The 14,920-nt window shown below is 42.9% G+C and overlaps 2 protein-coding genes across 7 annotated transcripts in view; one reads left to right on the forward strand and one right to left on the reverse strand.

Moving 5' to 3' along the window:
- dynlt4 (dynein light chain Tctex-type 4) overlaps positions 1-14,920 on the reverse strand; it is a 263,595-nt gene that overhangs the window by 100,341 nt on the left and 148,334 nt on the right. The window lies entirely within an intron of this gene.
- Positions 1-14,920, forward strand: part of LOC145347677 (BTB/POZ domain-containing protein 19-like) — a 176,552-nt gene that overhangs the window by 86,242 nt on the left and 75,390 nt on the right. The gene's annotated exons all lie outside the window — the stretch shown is intronic.

Genomic DNA, 14,920 nt, shown 5'->3' on the forward strand with positions numbered 1-14,920 from the left:
TTTGATTTGTGTCCACATATTCAAGAATGTTCTTCTGGGACCTCAAAAAAATCTCTGGGCTGCTACTGGCCCATCCGAGGTGCTCCCAGATCTCTGCTGGCTCAGTGTAGACGTTGGTTGATTTTCTGTCCTTCCAGTACACAAAATGGCCAGAACTTTTGCTAGTCTTCACTGGGCATTCAATCGGATTTGTTTTTTTTGTCTTTTTTATAAAGCTTTCCATTTTTTTAAAGTATTAATTTCTTTTTGATTTTTGGCATTTTTGCTCAGGTCCAAATATTTGCTCCCATTCCTCCTGTGGCTTTCTTGCAGTTTCAAATATTTTTCTTAAAAGAAACACATCAATTTATGTCTTCAGACATTGTTTTGATCTGCTAAATAGTATAGAAATAGAATAGTTACAGCTGGTTGAAACTGAAGTTTATACATTGCGAGTTACCAGCTGGTATTACCTCGTGACTTTCCCATGGAACTTCTGTCTATATTTGGTATTTAAAAATGTGGGGTTGTCCAAATAGTTAAATGTATCTATTAAAGTGTTTGGACGGGCTTGAGTGGCTGAAAAACCTATTCCTTTTCATATGTCCTGAAATATTCTCCTTGGCTGAGGCACCAAAAAGCTGACGGCATTGTTGGAACGGTTCCCCAGTAAGAAGTTGAAGGGGAGGGCTCGAGAAATATTTCTCTAATACTAGACCTAAAAATAGTCAGCTTCAACCACAAACAGGAAGCACTTTTTCCTTTGTATAGTGTTTCTTTCGTTGTTTGTTGAGATGTATGTAATTCTTACATAAACTGCCCTAGTGGGGTTCCATGTTTTGAGGAATTAACAGTTGCAGTAAAAGCTTAAGTAGGGTCATAGTCCAGAATTTTCCCAACCCTCCCACCATGGGCATCGTAGCGGGGTGGGGGGGAGGACGGTGATGGAGGGAGGGTGCGGACCATGCAAAGGTCTGTTGACCTTGGGAGAGACTTCCTGGCCCAGGGCGAGCGTGGCTGGGAACTCCCACCCATAGAATCATAGAGATATGCAGCATGGACAAAGGCCCTTCGGCCCAACTCATACATATTGAATAGGTTTCCTAAACTGAACTGGTCCCATTTGTATGCGTTTGGCCCATGGCCCTCTAAACCTTTCCTTTCCAAGTATCTGTCCAAATGTCCCTACCACCTCCTATGGCAGCTCATATACACCTATGTGCGAAATATATTCTTCTGCTTCAGTATCACACCTTAGAATAAGAGATATTAAATTCTAGAGAGACAGATTTCAGTGACAGATATATTTACAGTTATATCGAGATGTGAAAAACAGATCAGCGATTTGGAGCAGTGTTGGGTAACGGGATTTAGGTGTCCTTGTGCATTGAACTCTAAAAGCTGGTGAGTAGGTACAAAATGTAATCAAAAAAGGTAATAGGTTAAATTATTAGGTTAAATTACAAAGGCGGGTCACATAATCTTTCTGTTCGTGGAATCCCATAAAATCCCAATAGTGCAGAAGAAGGCCATTTGGCCCATTGAGCCTGCACAGACAACAATCTCACTCAAACCTTATCCCTGTAACCCCAAATATTTACCCTGCTAGGCCCCCTGACACCAAGAGTCAATTTAACATGGCCAGTCAACCTAACCTGAACATAAGAACTAGGAGCAGGAGTCGGCCATCTGGCCTCTCGAGCCTGCTGCACCATTCAATAAGATCATGGCTGACCTTTTTGTGGACTCGGCTCCACTTACCCGCCCGCTCACCATAATCCTTAATTCCTTTACTGTTCAAAAATTTATCTATCCTTGCCTTAAAAACATTCAATGAGATAGCCTCAACTGTTTCGCTGGGCAGATTCACAATCCTTTGTGTGAAGAAATTCCTCCTCAACTCAGTCCTCAATCTGCTTCCCTTTATTTTGAGGCTATGCCCCCTAGTTCTAGTTTCACCTCAATTAGATCATTTTGGACTGTGATCTTTGGACCGTGGGAGGAAACTGGAGCACCCGAAGGAAACCCACGTAGACACGGGGAGAATGTGACCTGAGGCTGGGAGTCAAACCTGGATCCCTGGCGCTGTGAGGCAGCAGTGCTAACCACTGTGCCACCGTGCTGCCTGTGGGTTTATGAGATTGATGAGTGATCTAATTGAGGCGTTTAAAACGATAAAGGGATTCAGTAGGGTAAATACAGAGAAGCTATTTTCTCTGGTGGGAGATTCCAGAACAAGTTTCATTATTGTAAAAGTAGAGTTAAACCAACTGAAAGTGAAATAAAAACAGAAAATGCTGGTAATATTCAGCAGGCGAGGCAGCACCTGTGGAGTGAGAAACAGAGTTAACATTTCGGGTCAGCTGAGGGTGGGCTTGGGTAAGGTGTTCTTTCTCAGAATCAGTGTAGATTCGATGGGCCAAATGGTCTCCTTCTGCACTGTAGGGATTCTGTGGTAATTGAGTAAACTATTTGTCCCCTGAAATAACAGTATCACTGGACAGTTGCTGAGCAGCCCAAAGTGAATGTCAAGATGTTTGCCCTTTGCTGCATGCTTCACAATCCTGCCAAACAAAGGAAAGTTGATGTGGACCTGCTTTATCAGGAAGAAGTAGAGCAGGATGATAAAGAAGAGGACAAGGCACAGTGCTCTAACCAGCTGCCAGAACTGTCAGGCATCAAATCATCGAGGGATCATTATTTTAATTAATAACAGGCAAGAATTTGCATTCTTTGAAAGCCAAACGAGATGCTGGTTCACAGGGCCAAGGTGGCAGCTGTCTGTGCTTCCATCTAATCTGTCATGGCTGTCACTCGAGGCTCCATTCTTCTGGGTTCTCCTGCAGTGCTCACAAAACTGACCATTGTTCCATCGTTGAGTGCATGTTCTTGATGACATGTACAAAGGTAGCACACAAGTTGAATCTGACAATCGAATTCCACCATGGCAGATGGTGGAATTTTAATTCAATAATAAAATAAACCTGGAATTAAGTATCTACTGATGACCATGAAACCATTGTGGATTGTTAGAAAAACCCATCTGGTTCTCTAATGGGAAGGAAATCTGCCGCTCTTACCTGGTCTGGCCTGCTTATGACTCCAGAGCTACAGCAATGTGGTTGACTCTCAACTACCCTTGGGCAACAACGGATTGGCAATAAATGCTGGCCAGCCAGTGATGCCTATGAACCACAAATGAATTAAAAAAAACACAAATTGTATCTGATATTGTGCACAAGCTCACTGGCAGTCGATGGTCATTGTGGATTGGCATTAGTTACACGTATGGCAGACCTTTGACTTTGTCATCAGGGCCAGAATGCAAGCTTTCCTCAGTCGAGTTCCTCCTGCGCCATTCTATCACACTGCTACGGATCCTGCACAGTCCTGCTGAGTGAATCTCTACGAGCAGGAACCACTAGCCAAACTTTCAAATTAGGTACGACAGCAGTCTGAGCTGCCATCTGCAAGATGGAAGGTGAGGCAATGGCTGCTGCCATGCACTGCTGCCCTCTTTGCCTTCTTCCATGTGAGGGCTAACTGGAGCTTCTGGAGTTGAAATAGCAAGAGAAGGTAAAAGAGTTGGTATTTAGTGGCATGAGATAGCAGAAACAGATGGCTGGCTTCTGAAGGCAGCAACAATTTGTCATGTATTATGTGTAAGGATGACATTTAAGTGAGAAGGGAAGGAAAGGTGGTTTAAAATTTCTGAGAACCTTGACAACAGCCATGCTGCTGAGGCCTGTTCCCTCCACCTACTTGTCCATCACTTATTCTTCAAGTAGAAACATGGAAAATAGGGGCTGGATAAAGCCATTCAGCCCTTTCAGTATAATCATGTTAATCCTTGATCTCACTGCCATACTCCATGTTCTCCCCATATTCCTTATTATTTTTAGAGTCTAGAACTCTATCCATTTCCTTCTCAGATAAATTCAGTGACCTGGCCTTCACAGCCTCCTGTGGTAGAGAATTCTAAAGGTTCACCACCCTCGAGGTGATTTCTCTCTATTTCAGTTCTAAATGGCCTACCCCGTATCCTAAGGCTGTGACTCCTGATTCTAGATCCTGCCCCCCCCATCCCCAGCCAGAGGAAACAGTCTCTTCAGCCTTGTCAGAATTTTATATGTTCCAATTAGATCCTCTCTCAGTCTTGTAAAAGACAATGAATACAGGCATAGTCCATCTCATTTCTCCCAAACAACAATCCTGCTCTTCCAGGAATCAGTCTAGTGAACTTTCTGTGCACACCCTTGATGGCAAAGACGTCCTTTCTTTGATAAGGAGACCAAAACTGCACACAATACTCCGGGTATGTTCTCACCAAGGCTCGATATGTCAACATTTCTCAATCTATCACCGTTCAAATGATACTCCATCATTCTGTTTCTTTGTCCGAATTGGATAACATCATGTTTCTTCACATTGGCTCGACTTACGGATAAATTATGGTCCTTTGGCCCTTTCCCTTGGGGAAGCATGGTGGCACAGTGGTCAGCATTGCTGCCTCACAGCGCCAGGGACTTGGGTTCGATTCCCGGCTTAGGTCATTGTCTATGTGGAGTCTGCAATTCTCCAATCTCTGTGTGGGTTTCCTTCGGGTACTCCAGTTGCCTCCCACAGTCTGAAAGACGTGCTGGTTAGGTGCATTGGCCATGCTAAATTTTCCCTCAGTGTAATCGAACAGGCACTGGAGTGTGGTGACTAGGGGATTTTCACACTAACTTGATTGCAATGTTAATGTAAACCTACTTGTGACTAATAGATTAACATGAAACTTGTTCTTGTGCGCAACGTTGCAAAAAAAGAAGAAAGTAAGTATGTCAGTGTGGGAGCAGTTTTGAAGACAAAAATGTCACAGTAGAATAATATTGGTTGTGTGGGCAAGCTGGCAGAGGTGTGAGGAAGTGAAGCAAATAATAGCGAAGAGAGCAGCAATAGGAGCAGAAGTTGAAATGTGCTGCAGTGAGTGGAGGAGAGTGCTAGTAATCAGATGCAGAAGGATATAAAAACTGCAGCAACAGATCATGTGAGGCTAAACAATAACTAGTAAAGTGAATAATGTTTTACGGAATCAGACAATGCTACAGTGCAGAAGAGGCCCTTCAGCCCATCAAGTCTGCACCAATGCATGAAAGGCTCTGATCTGCCCACATAATCCCACTAGCCAGCACTTGGCCCATAGCCCTGAATGTTATGGCGTGCCAAGTACACATCCAGGTACTTTTTAAAGGATGTGAGGCAACCTGCCTCCACCACCCTCCGAGGCAGCGCATTTCAGAACATCACTACCCTCTGGGTAAAAAGGTTCTTCCTCAAATCCCCCCTAAACCTCCCACCCCTCATTTTCAACTTGTGTCCCCTCATAACTGACCCTTCAACTAAGAGGAACAGCTGCTCCCTATCAACCCTGCCCCTCATAAGTCTGCCTGAGTGCAGATGCATCAGCACCAAGACTTGACTATAATGCAGTAAAAAATGTAATGAACTGACATTAGTTTAAAAGGCAGGTTAATAGAGTGCCCATGCCCGTCATAATCTTGAACACCTCAATCAGGTTGCCTCTCTGTCTTCTCTGCTCCTCTGTTATAACTTAAATGTTCCATCCCAAGCAACATCCTGGTGAATCTCTTCTGTACCCCTTCTAGTGCATTCACATCCTTCCTATAATGTGGTGACCAGAACTCACATAGTACTCCAGCTGTGGCCTCACCGAAGTTCTATTTAACTCCATCATGACCTCTCCCTGCTTTTGTAATCTATAGCCCGATTGATAAAGGCGAGTGTGCCATATGTGCCTCTATCACCACCCTATTAACCTGCCTTTTGGTGCTGATGTGTCTGGCACTCAGGCAGACCGCTACCCCTGCCCACTCTTACAGCTTGCCTGGTGGATAGAATGTCTCCCTCATCCTGTTCACCTTTCCCACCCAAATCTCCAATCTGACAATCCTTGTGATGTTTGCTGTGTCTGTCATTCACTGGCAGTTGTTCCTGGTAAAATGCATTTTCCCTTCAATGGGATGACAATGTGCAGGCAGTTGAAGAATTATCAATAACACCAGGAGCTCTCATATAATTTGACTCTTCCTTTGTGGCCAGGTGATTAGTGCCTTACCTGAGTGTGTGATGGGAATTCACACGCACTTCATTTCTTATACCTACTCATAAAAAGGGGTTTCTTATTCACGGACCGAGTAGGTTACCTGGATTACGTGGTCCTATTTTTCCTGCTGGCATTTAAAACAATTGGCTTTGATTAAAAAAAACTGAGAGGATCGCACAGACTTTCTACTTCACCTGACAGCAAAGGACATTTGGACAGGTAGATGAATGGCAAAGGTTTAGAGAGATGTGAGCCAAATGCAGGCAAATGGGACTAGTTCAGTTTGGGAAATCTGGTCGGCATGGACGAGTTGGGCCGAAAGGCCTGTATGTCTCTATGACTCTCTACCTATACCCTCCTGCTGCACTCGCTTAAACTCCTGGAATTGGAGCCTAGTGAAGCTATGCTGATAGCAAGGCTTACAACCTTGTTGCAATGGACCACTGCAGTCTCACCCAGAAGCATTTGGTATTGCTAAAATTGGGATGGGAAGAGCTTGAGTACTAGGGCATGTGTTAATGTCTTGTCAGTAACATTGTTAATATTTGTTAATGTCAATTACATTATTAGGGTTAAGAGAAACAGGTGATAGATTTTAATTGCCTTTGAGCATATGAATTGGGGATAGCTGGGGCACTGGGTGTGAGGGAGGAGAGCTGTGAGACTGAACAAAGTCAATAAACTCTCACTCAAGAAAGAAAAGCTCTGTATCCTGGTTTCAGTTTCATCTTGTTAATAATAAGGCATTGTAAGGCTAAGCAGAGAGAAATAAGAGATATGAATTGGGATACTCCTGTAGCATTTGGAGTGAGAGCATAATTAAGGACCCCACGCACCTTGGACATACTCTCTTCCACCTTCTTCTGTCGTGCTAAAGATACAAAAGTCTGAGGTCACGTACCAACCGACTCAAGAACAGCTTCTTCCCTGCTACCATCAGACTTTTGAGTGGACTATCTTATGTTAAGTTGATCTTTCTCTACACCCTAGCTATGCCTGTAACACTACATTCGTAGGAACGGTATGCTTTGTCTGTGTAGTGTGCAAGAAACAGTACTTTTCACTGTATATTAATACATTAGACAATAATAATTCAAATCAAATCAAAAAAATCAAATCAAACCAGATCAAAAGAGAGATTTATATGGGTAATCCCAGGAAGTGAGATTTCATTAAGGTGTCCCCTTGAAAAACTACTGGTAATGCGCTCAGATGATATAGAAAGAAAACAGTCATGAGTTATAAGCTGAATAATAACATGTCAGCATGGAATCCAGTATTTACTTAACTGGCTTATTATAGATGGCAATTAATTAAAAAGAAGTTTTCATCATAACTACATGCCAGAGATCTTCCCTGCGCCCTTCATATTAAAAATTTAAGCATTAAAGGTGAATTTCAGTATTTTAGTCGAGGCATGATTGAATAGTGACTGATCGAGATTATGCCTTAATTGCACTGAACTAATTTATTTTAAAATAATAAGTATGGTGACTTGAGTCTGCTACTTTAACAAATTTGATGATGAGAAGATCTGAACGGGATGGATTCCTAATTAACTGTGAGTTCTGGAATTACTGCAGATCTTGTGATGGTGGTTCATCATTCGTGTTATGTAGAAATTCCAGGATTTTGACACACCAACGATGAAGGAATGCTAGTGACTAATGTGAAAGGGAACTACAAGGTGGCATTGTTCTAATGATTGTGCTTGTTCTTGGCCATCTCTCTGGCAGAGATTGCAGAGCTGGGAGATAACAAGTAAGTCTAACAAATTGTTGTACAAATCCTATTGATACAGAGTTTAGCAATGCAGAGGTGGATAGTGAGTCTGAAGGCAGGGGCACTGATCACTTGACTGTTTTTATTTGTATTTGGTGTTGATATTCTTAAGCACTATTGTAGTTAGATCCATGCAGGTGTGGTGAGTTTCATTTATTTCTCTTATTCAGTTGTGGGATATGGGCATCGCTGGCTGGTCAGCATTTCTTGTCCATCCCTAGTTGTACTTGAAACTGAGTGGCTTGTTAGGCCATTTCAGAGGCAGTTGGGAGTCAACACACTGCTGTGGATCTGGCGTTACATGTAGGACATTAGTGAACCAGATGGGTTTTTACAATTTTACAACAATTGACAATGGTTGCATGGTCATCATTAGACTTTTAATTCCAGTTTTTAATTGGATTCAAATTTCCTCATGTGCTGTGGTGGGACTTGAACCCAAGTGCCCAGGGCATTATTAGTCCAGTGACAATACCACTCCGTCACTGTTCCCCAAAATTCCTTTTATGACCATCGGACATTTTAAAGTCCTTTACATCCAATGTAATATCCTTGAAATGCAGTCACTGTTGTAGTGTAGGAAGAAAAGTAGCCAATTTGCGCACAGCAACCTCCCATGCACAACAATGTGCTGATGACATCTTGACGAGCCTTGTAAGCATTGGAGAAGCTTTGAGGAGTCAGGAGATAAGCAATCCTCTTACAGAGTACCCAGCTGTGCCATGTTTATGTAACTGCATTGTTAATATGGCTGTTTTCGTTAAGTTTTTGGGCAGTATTTGTCTGCAATTTATTGATGTGGGCTCAATAATTGTGTTGGTGTTCAAGGTCAGAGTGAGACCTTTTGGCTCTTTCTTGTTGGGAGTTGGTTATTGCTTAGCGCTTACATGGTGTTAATCTGCCATTTGTCATCTCAAGTGTGGATGTTGTCCAGGTCCCAACTGAAGGTTGGAATATGCTGTTCTATCATCAGACAAGCTGTGAATGCAGTAATCCAAAGTGGTTCTGTAGTTGTGTATTTTGTTATGTTGAGATAGGAACTAGGAGCAGGAGTAGGCCATTTAGCCCTTCGAGTCTGCTCCCTCATTCAGCATGATCACGGCTGATCATCCAACTCAATAACCTGGATTGCACCTTCCAACCCATATCCTTTGATCCCTGTTTCTTGAAGAGCTATATCCAACTCCTTCTTGAAAACATAGAATGTTTTGGCCTCAGCTGCTTTCTATTCAGTGAATTCCACAGGCTTACCACTCTGGGTGAAGAAATTTCTCCTCATCTCAGTTCTAAAATGTTTACTGCTTCTCCTTAGACTATGACCCCTGGTTCAGGATTTCTGCACCATTGGGAACATCCTTACTGCATCTACCCTGTCTAGTCCTTTTGAATTTTATAGTCTTCTATAAGATCCCCCTTCATCATAGGAACAAAAGTATTCAATTCCTGGTTTGGGTGCCTGTGTGGAGTTTGCACGTTTTCCCTGTGTCAGTGTGGGTTTCCTCCCACACTCCAAAGATGTGCAGGTTAGGTTGATTGGCCATGATAAATTGCCCCTTAGTGTCAGAGGGATTAGCAGGGTAAATACGTGGGGATATGGGGATAGAGCCTGGGTAGGATTGTTGTCGGTGCAGGTTTGATGGGCCAAATGGCCTCCTTCTGCACTGTAGGGATTCTATGATTCTAAATCCAGTAGCAGATTGCAATCTGCAGATTGGCCATAACCTTAAGTGTTAACCCAGTTTCTCTCTCCACAGATACTGTCAGACTTGCTGAAGGTTCCCAACCTCTCTGTTTTCTTCTTGTAGCCAAGCTTAGTCACTAATTATAGAGCGGTGTTGACATTATGTGCTTATTACAGGTTGGCATTTGGGTGCAAATTATTCTGTGTGCCTTCACACTTGGGATGTGACGTATCGTCAGAATAAAGAATGGAAATTATATAAAACAATAAAGGCACTTAGACAAAATGACACAGAAAGAAAAGGTGAACGAGTTCACATGTGCCACAATTTAAAAAAAATAACTTTTTGCTGGTTGAAGTCGGAGGTATTTTAATCTTTCCAGGGCGAATGGGGAAACAGATGGGTGGTGAGTTTAAAATTTTCAAGAAGATTATTCACCATTGTTATTTCTTTTAGTATACTAGGGAAAAATAAGCAATTTTTTCAAGAAGGGAAATAGGAATGACCCTGGTAATTATAGGCCAGTTAGTCATACTTCGGTGGTCAGTAAGTTAATGGAAAGGGTCTTGAGAGATAGGATTTATGACCATTTGGAAAGATTCAGTTTAATTTGGGATAGTCAGCATGGTTTTGTGAGAGGTAGGTCCTGCCTCACAAACTTGATTGAATTCTTTGAGGAGGTAACTAAGTGTGTGGATGAAGGTAGAGCAGTTGATGTCATATACATGGATTTTAGTAAGGCGTTTGATAAGGTTCCCCATGGTAGACTCATGAAGAAGATAAGGAGGTGTGGGATAGAAGAAAATTTGACCAATTGGATAAGTAACTGGATGTATCATAGAAAACGGAGGGTGGTGGTGTAGGGAAAATTTTCAGACTGGACACCAGTTATCAGCGGTGTACCACAGGGGTCAGTGCTGGGTCCTCTGCTTTTTGTGATTTTTATCAATGACTTGGAAAAAGGGGCTGAAGGGTGCATTAGTAAATTTGCTGACAACACCAAGATCGTACTTACGCAAGGATATTTTAGCCTTGGAGGGAGTGCAGAGGAGGTTTACTAGGCTGATGCCGGAGTTGAGGGGGTTGAGCTATGAGGAGAGGCTGAATAGATTAGGCTTGTACTCGTTAGAGTTTAGAAGAATGAGGGGAGATCTCATTGAGACGTATAAGATGATGAATGGAATGGATAGGATAGAGGTGGGGAGACTCTTCCCACTCAGAAAGGATAGTAGGACTAGGGGGCATAGCCTCAAGATAAAGGGGGGGCAGTTTAGAACAGAGTTGAGGAGGAACTTCTTCACTCAAAGGGTGGTGAATCTCTGGAATTCTCTGCCCATTGAAGTGGTGGAGGCTGCCTCGCTAAATATTTTTAAGACGCGGGTTGATGGGTTTTTGATGAGAGAGGGGATTAAGGGTTATGGGGAGAGGGCGGGAATGTGGAACTGAGCCACGACAGATCAGCCATGATCTTATTGAATGGCGGGGCAGGCTCAAAGGGCTAGTTGGCCTACTCCTGCTCCTATTTCTTATGTTCTTATGTTCTTATGTTAGGGTAGTGGATGAGGTGGAGGGCTCTTGCAGGCTGCAAAGAGATATTGATAGGATGCAGAGCTGGGCCGAAAAGTGGCAGATGGAGTTTAACCCTGATAAGTGTGAGGTAGTTCATTTTGGTAGGACAAACTTGAATGCAGATTACAGGGTCAACGGCAGGGTTCTAAGGAATGTGGAGGAACAGAGAGAGCTTGGGGTTCATGTCCACAGATCTCTGAAGGTTGCCACTCAAGTGGATAGAGCTGTGAAGAAAGCTTATAGTGTGTTAGCGTTTATTAACAGGGGGTTTGAGTTTAAGAGCTGTGGGGTTATGCTGCAACTATACCAGACGTTGTTGAGACCACATTTGGAATATTGTGTTCAGTTCTGATCACCTCATTATAAGAAGGATGTGGAAGCATTGAAGACAGTGCAGAGGAGATTTACCAGGATGCTGCCTGGTTTGGAGGGTAGGTCTTATGAGGAAAGGTTGAGGGAGCTGGGGCTTTTCTCTTTGGAGCAGAGGAGGATGACAGGCGACTTAAGATGATTTATAAGATGATGAGAGGGATTGATAGAGTGGACATGCAGAGACTATTTCCTTAGGTGGATGTAGCTGTTTCGAGGGGGCATAACTATAAGGTTCATGGTGGGAGATATAGGAGGGATGTCTGAGGTAGATTCTTTACTCAGAGAATGGTTGGGGTGTGGAATAGACTGCCTGCTGTGATAGTGGAGTTGGACACTTTAGGAACTTTCAAGCGGTTATTGGATAGGCACATGGAGCACTCCAGAATTATAGGGAGGGGATAGCTTGATCTTGAGATTGAACATAGCTTGGCACAACATTGAGAGCTAAAGGGCCTGTGCTGTGCTGTAATGTTCTATCTATTTCTAAATTTGGTAAGAATTGTATGGAAAGATTACCATACATGGAAAATGTGTCTGTTTAAAGTTTATTTATTAATGTCACAAGTGGGCTTACATTAACACTGCAATGAAGTTACTGTGAAAATCTCCTAGTCGCCACACTCTGGTGCCTGTTCGGGTACACTGAGAGAGAACTTAGCATGTCCAGTGCACCTAACAAGTACTCCTTTTGGACAGAGAGGAACTGGGGCCCACCCAGAGGAAACCCACGCAGACACGGGGAGAATGTGCTCTGCATAGACAACGACACAAGCTGGGAATTGAATCCGGGTCTCCGGCGTTATGAGGCAGCAGTGCTGAGCGCAGTGCCACCTTGCCGCACATCCCTTCCTCCAACATTTATTCCCGTTCAAGAAAACTAACCATAACACTTTAGAGAACCAATCTGTTAAACATACAAAATTATTGGCATTGAGGTGAATATTAATAGATTCAATTTGTGCAATTGCTGCCCTTTGCATATCTTGAGTACATCATTTATATAGGTACTACGGAATTTGGTATCGGTAGGTTTTCACATTGAGTGATTCTCACATTCAACTTCTTACTGGGCTATAGGTGGTATAGCGAGAGAAGGTCTTTTAAAAGTGTCATCATGAGTCACCTTTCTAACAACAAAATGGATTTGGGTATTTTAATCTTGGCTGCACTGCTGTGAGGAAGTGATGAATAACATAACAGCAAAATACTACAGATGCTGGAATCTGAAACAAAGGCAGAAAATGCTGGAAAATCTCAGCAGATCTGATAGCAACTGTGGAGTGAGAATAGAGCTGACGTTTCTAGTCAGGATGATGCTTTGTCACTTTGACGTAATGTTGGCTTTATTCTCTCTCCACGGATGCTGTCAGACCTGCTGAGATTCTCCAGCACTTCCTGTTTTTCTTGTGGCCAGTAACGTAAACTGCTACCTCTGAGGGAGGGAGATTAATCCACGGGCTGTATTCTAGCTTTTCCTGTGTGCAGTTTAGTATTGTCATTGGCTGAGACTTGGGAGTAGGCCATTTGTTGCTCTCTAAGCTTGCCCTTGTGTACTGTTTTGGAAAATCTAAAAAAGAGCAAGAGGGAAAGTGCCCAGGAAGAATATTAATGGGTGGATTTCCCTTAGTTGAGCTAGCTTTTTTTGGCCTAATTTGCCTGAAATCATTGTAATTGGTACCAAAGATCATGGAATTTTAAGTGCAAACTAGTTACGTTACCAGTTGAATTTTTTTGATCTTTTGAACTAGTTTAAAGACTTTCACACTGATAAACAACTGTCTGCAAAACTGGCCATGACTCCAGGATTAACTAATTTCCATTGGGAATTTCTGCTAATTCTCATTTTTAGAACTTCCAGGAGGCTGTAAAAATTACGCTGGTTCTTTGGGTTAAAAGATTTTAAAATTGACATTTTGAAAAACTTAATAAGAAATCGATACTGTACTCCAGTTAGGGTCTCTGCTAATGGAACTCCAGTGTACCAGGATACTTAGAAGATTGAGAGGTGGTCTTATTGAAACATGCAAGATCATGAGGGTAGATACTGAAAGGATGTTTCCCCTTGTGAGAGAGACTGGAACTAGGGACACTGTTTAAAAATAAGGGGTCGCCCATTTAAGGCAGAGATGAGGAGAATTGGGGCAGCACGGTGCCACAGTGGTTAGTACGGCTGCCTCACAGCACCAGGGACTCAGGTTCGATTCCTGGCTTGTGTCACTATCTGTGTGGAGTTTGCACATTCTCCCCCTGTCAGTGTGGATTTCCTCTGGGTGTTCCGGTTTCGTCTCACAGTCCAAAGACGCGTGGCTTGGGTGGATTGGCCGTGTTAAATTGCCCTTTAGTGTCCAGGGGACTGGCTAGGGTAAGTGCATGGGGTTATGGGGATAGAGTCTGTGTGGGATTGTGGTCAGTACAGACTTGGTGGGCTGAATGGCCTCCTTCTCACTGTAGGATTCTCTGATTCGATGAAATGTTTTCTCTGAGAGTCATGAGTCTTTGAAGCCCTCTTGCCCAGAGAGACTGGTGGTGGTGGGATCATTGAATATTTTTAAGGTTAAGTGGATAAATTCTTGACTAACAAGGAGCCCCCAATATTTGGGGGTAGATAGGAATGTGGAGTTGAGGCCACCATCAAATCAGCTATGATCTTACTAAATGGCAGAGCAGGGTTGAAAGGGCTTAATGACAGATCCTGTTCCTAATTCATATATTCAAATGTACTCGAGACGAATTGTAAATGGGGTTTTAAGGAGATAGGTCACACGATAGGTGCAAGCCAAGTTTAACCTTAAAAAAAATTCCAACCACTATTAATCAGAAATAAATGGTCACTTTAAAGTTTCCAAAGGTTGAATGTTGGGGTATAGATTAGTCGGTGATTTTCTACATTTATCTTGTTTAATGAGGGCTCGAGGGAACTGGACGTCCCAAGGGAGGTATTGCATGCTCAAATGCTGCAAACCTGAAACAGGGGACTTTATTAGTACCATCAAACTTCTTAAAATATCCTATGGGTTACTGGAGCACGCTTCAAGGCGATTAAGTTAGTTGCAAAACAATACAAAAGATCATTTTTCTTTAAATCTGGGGAAGAAAGGAATGCATTTGTTTAGTGGGGAAGCTGAGTGATCCGGTTGTTTGATTTGATCATTCACAGATCCAGCTGGCACTAGCAGCCGTAATCGCAGGAATTAACTCTATTATTGTTGCCTTGTCGGGGTACAGGACTTCCGGAAACCATCTCAAGGGACGGGGGGACTGAACAATTCTTTCACAGAATTATTACAGTATAGGCGGAAGCCATTTGGCCCATTGAACCTGCACCGACAACAATCCCACCCACACTCTATTTCCATAACCCCACATATTTAACCTGCTAATCCCCCTTACACTAAGGGGCAATTTGGCATGGCCAATTTATCTAACC

The sequence above is a fragment of the Carcharhinus amblyrhynchos genome, chromosome 9 (assembly GCF_965287045.1).
Source record: "Carcharhinus amblyrhynchos chromosome 9, sCarAmb.v2.hapA, whole genome shotgun sequence".
Lineage (NCBI taxonomy): Eukaryota > Metazoa > Chordata > Chondrichthyes > Carcharhiniformes > Carcharhinidae > Carcharhinus > Carcharhinus amblyrhynchos.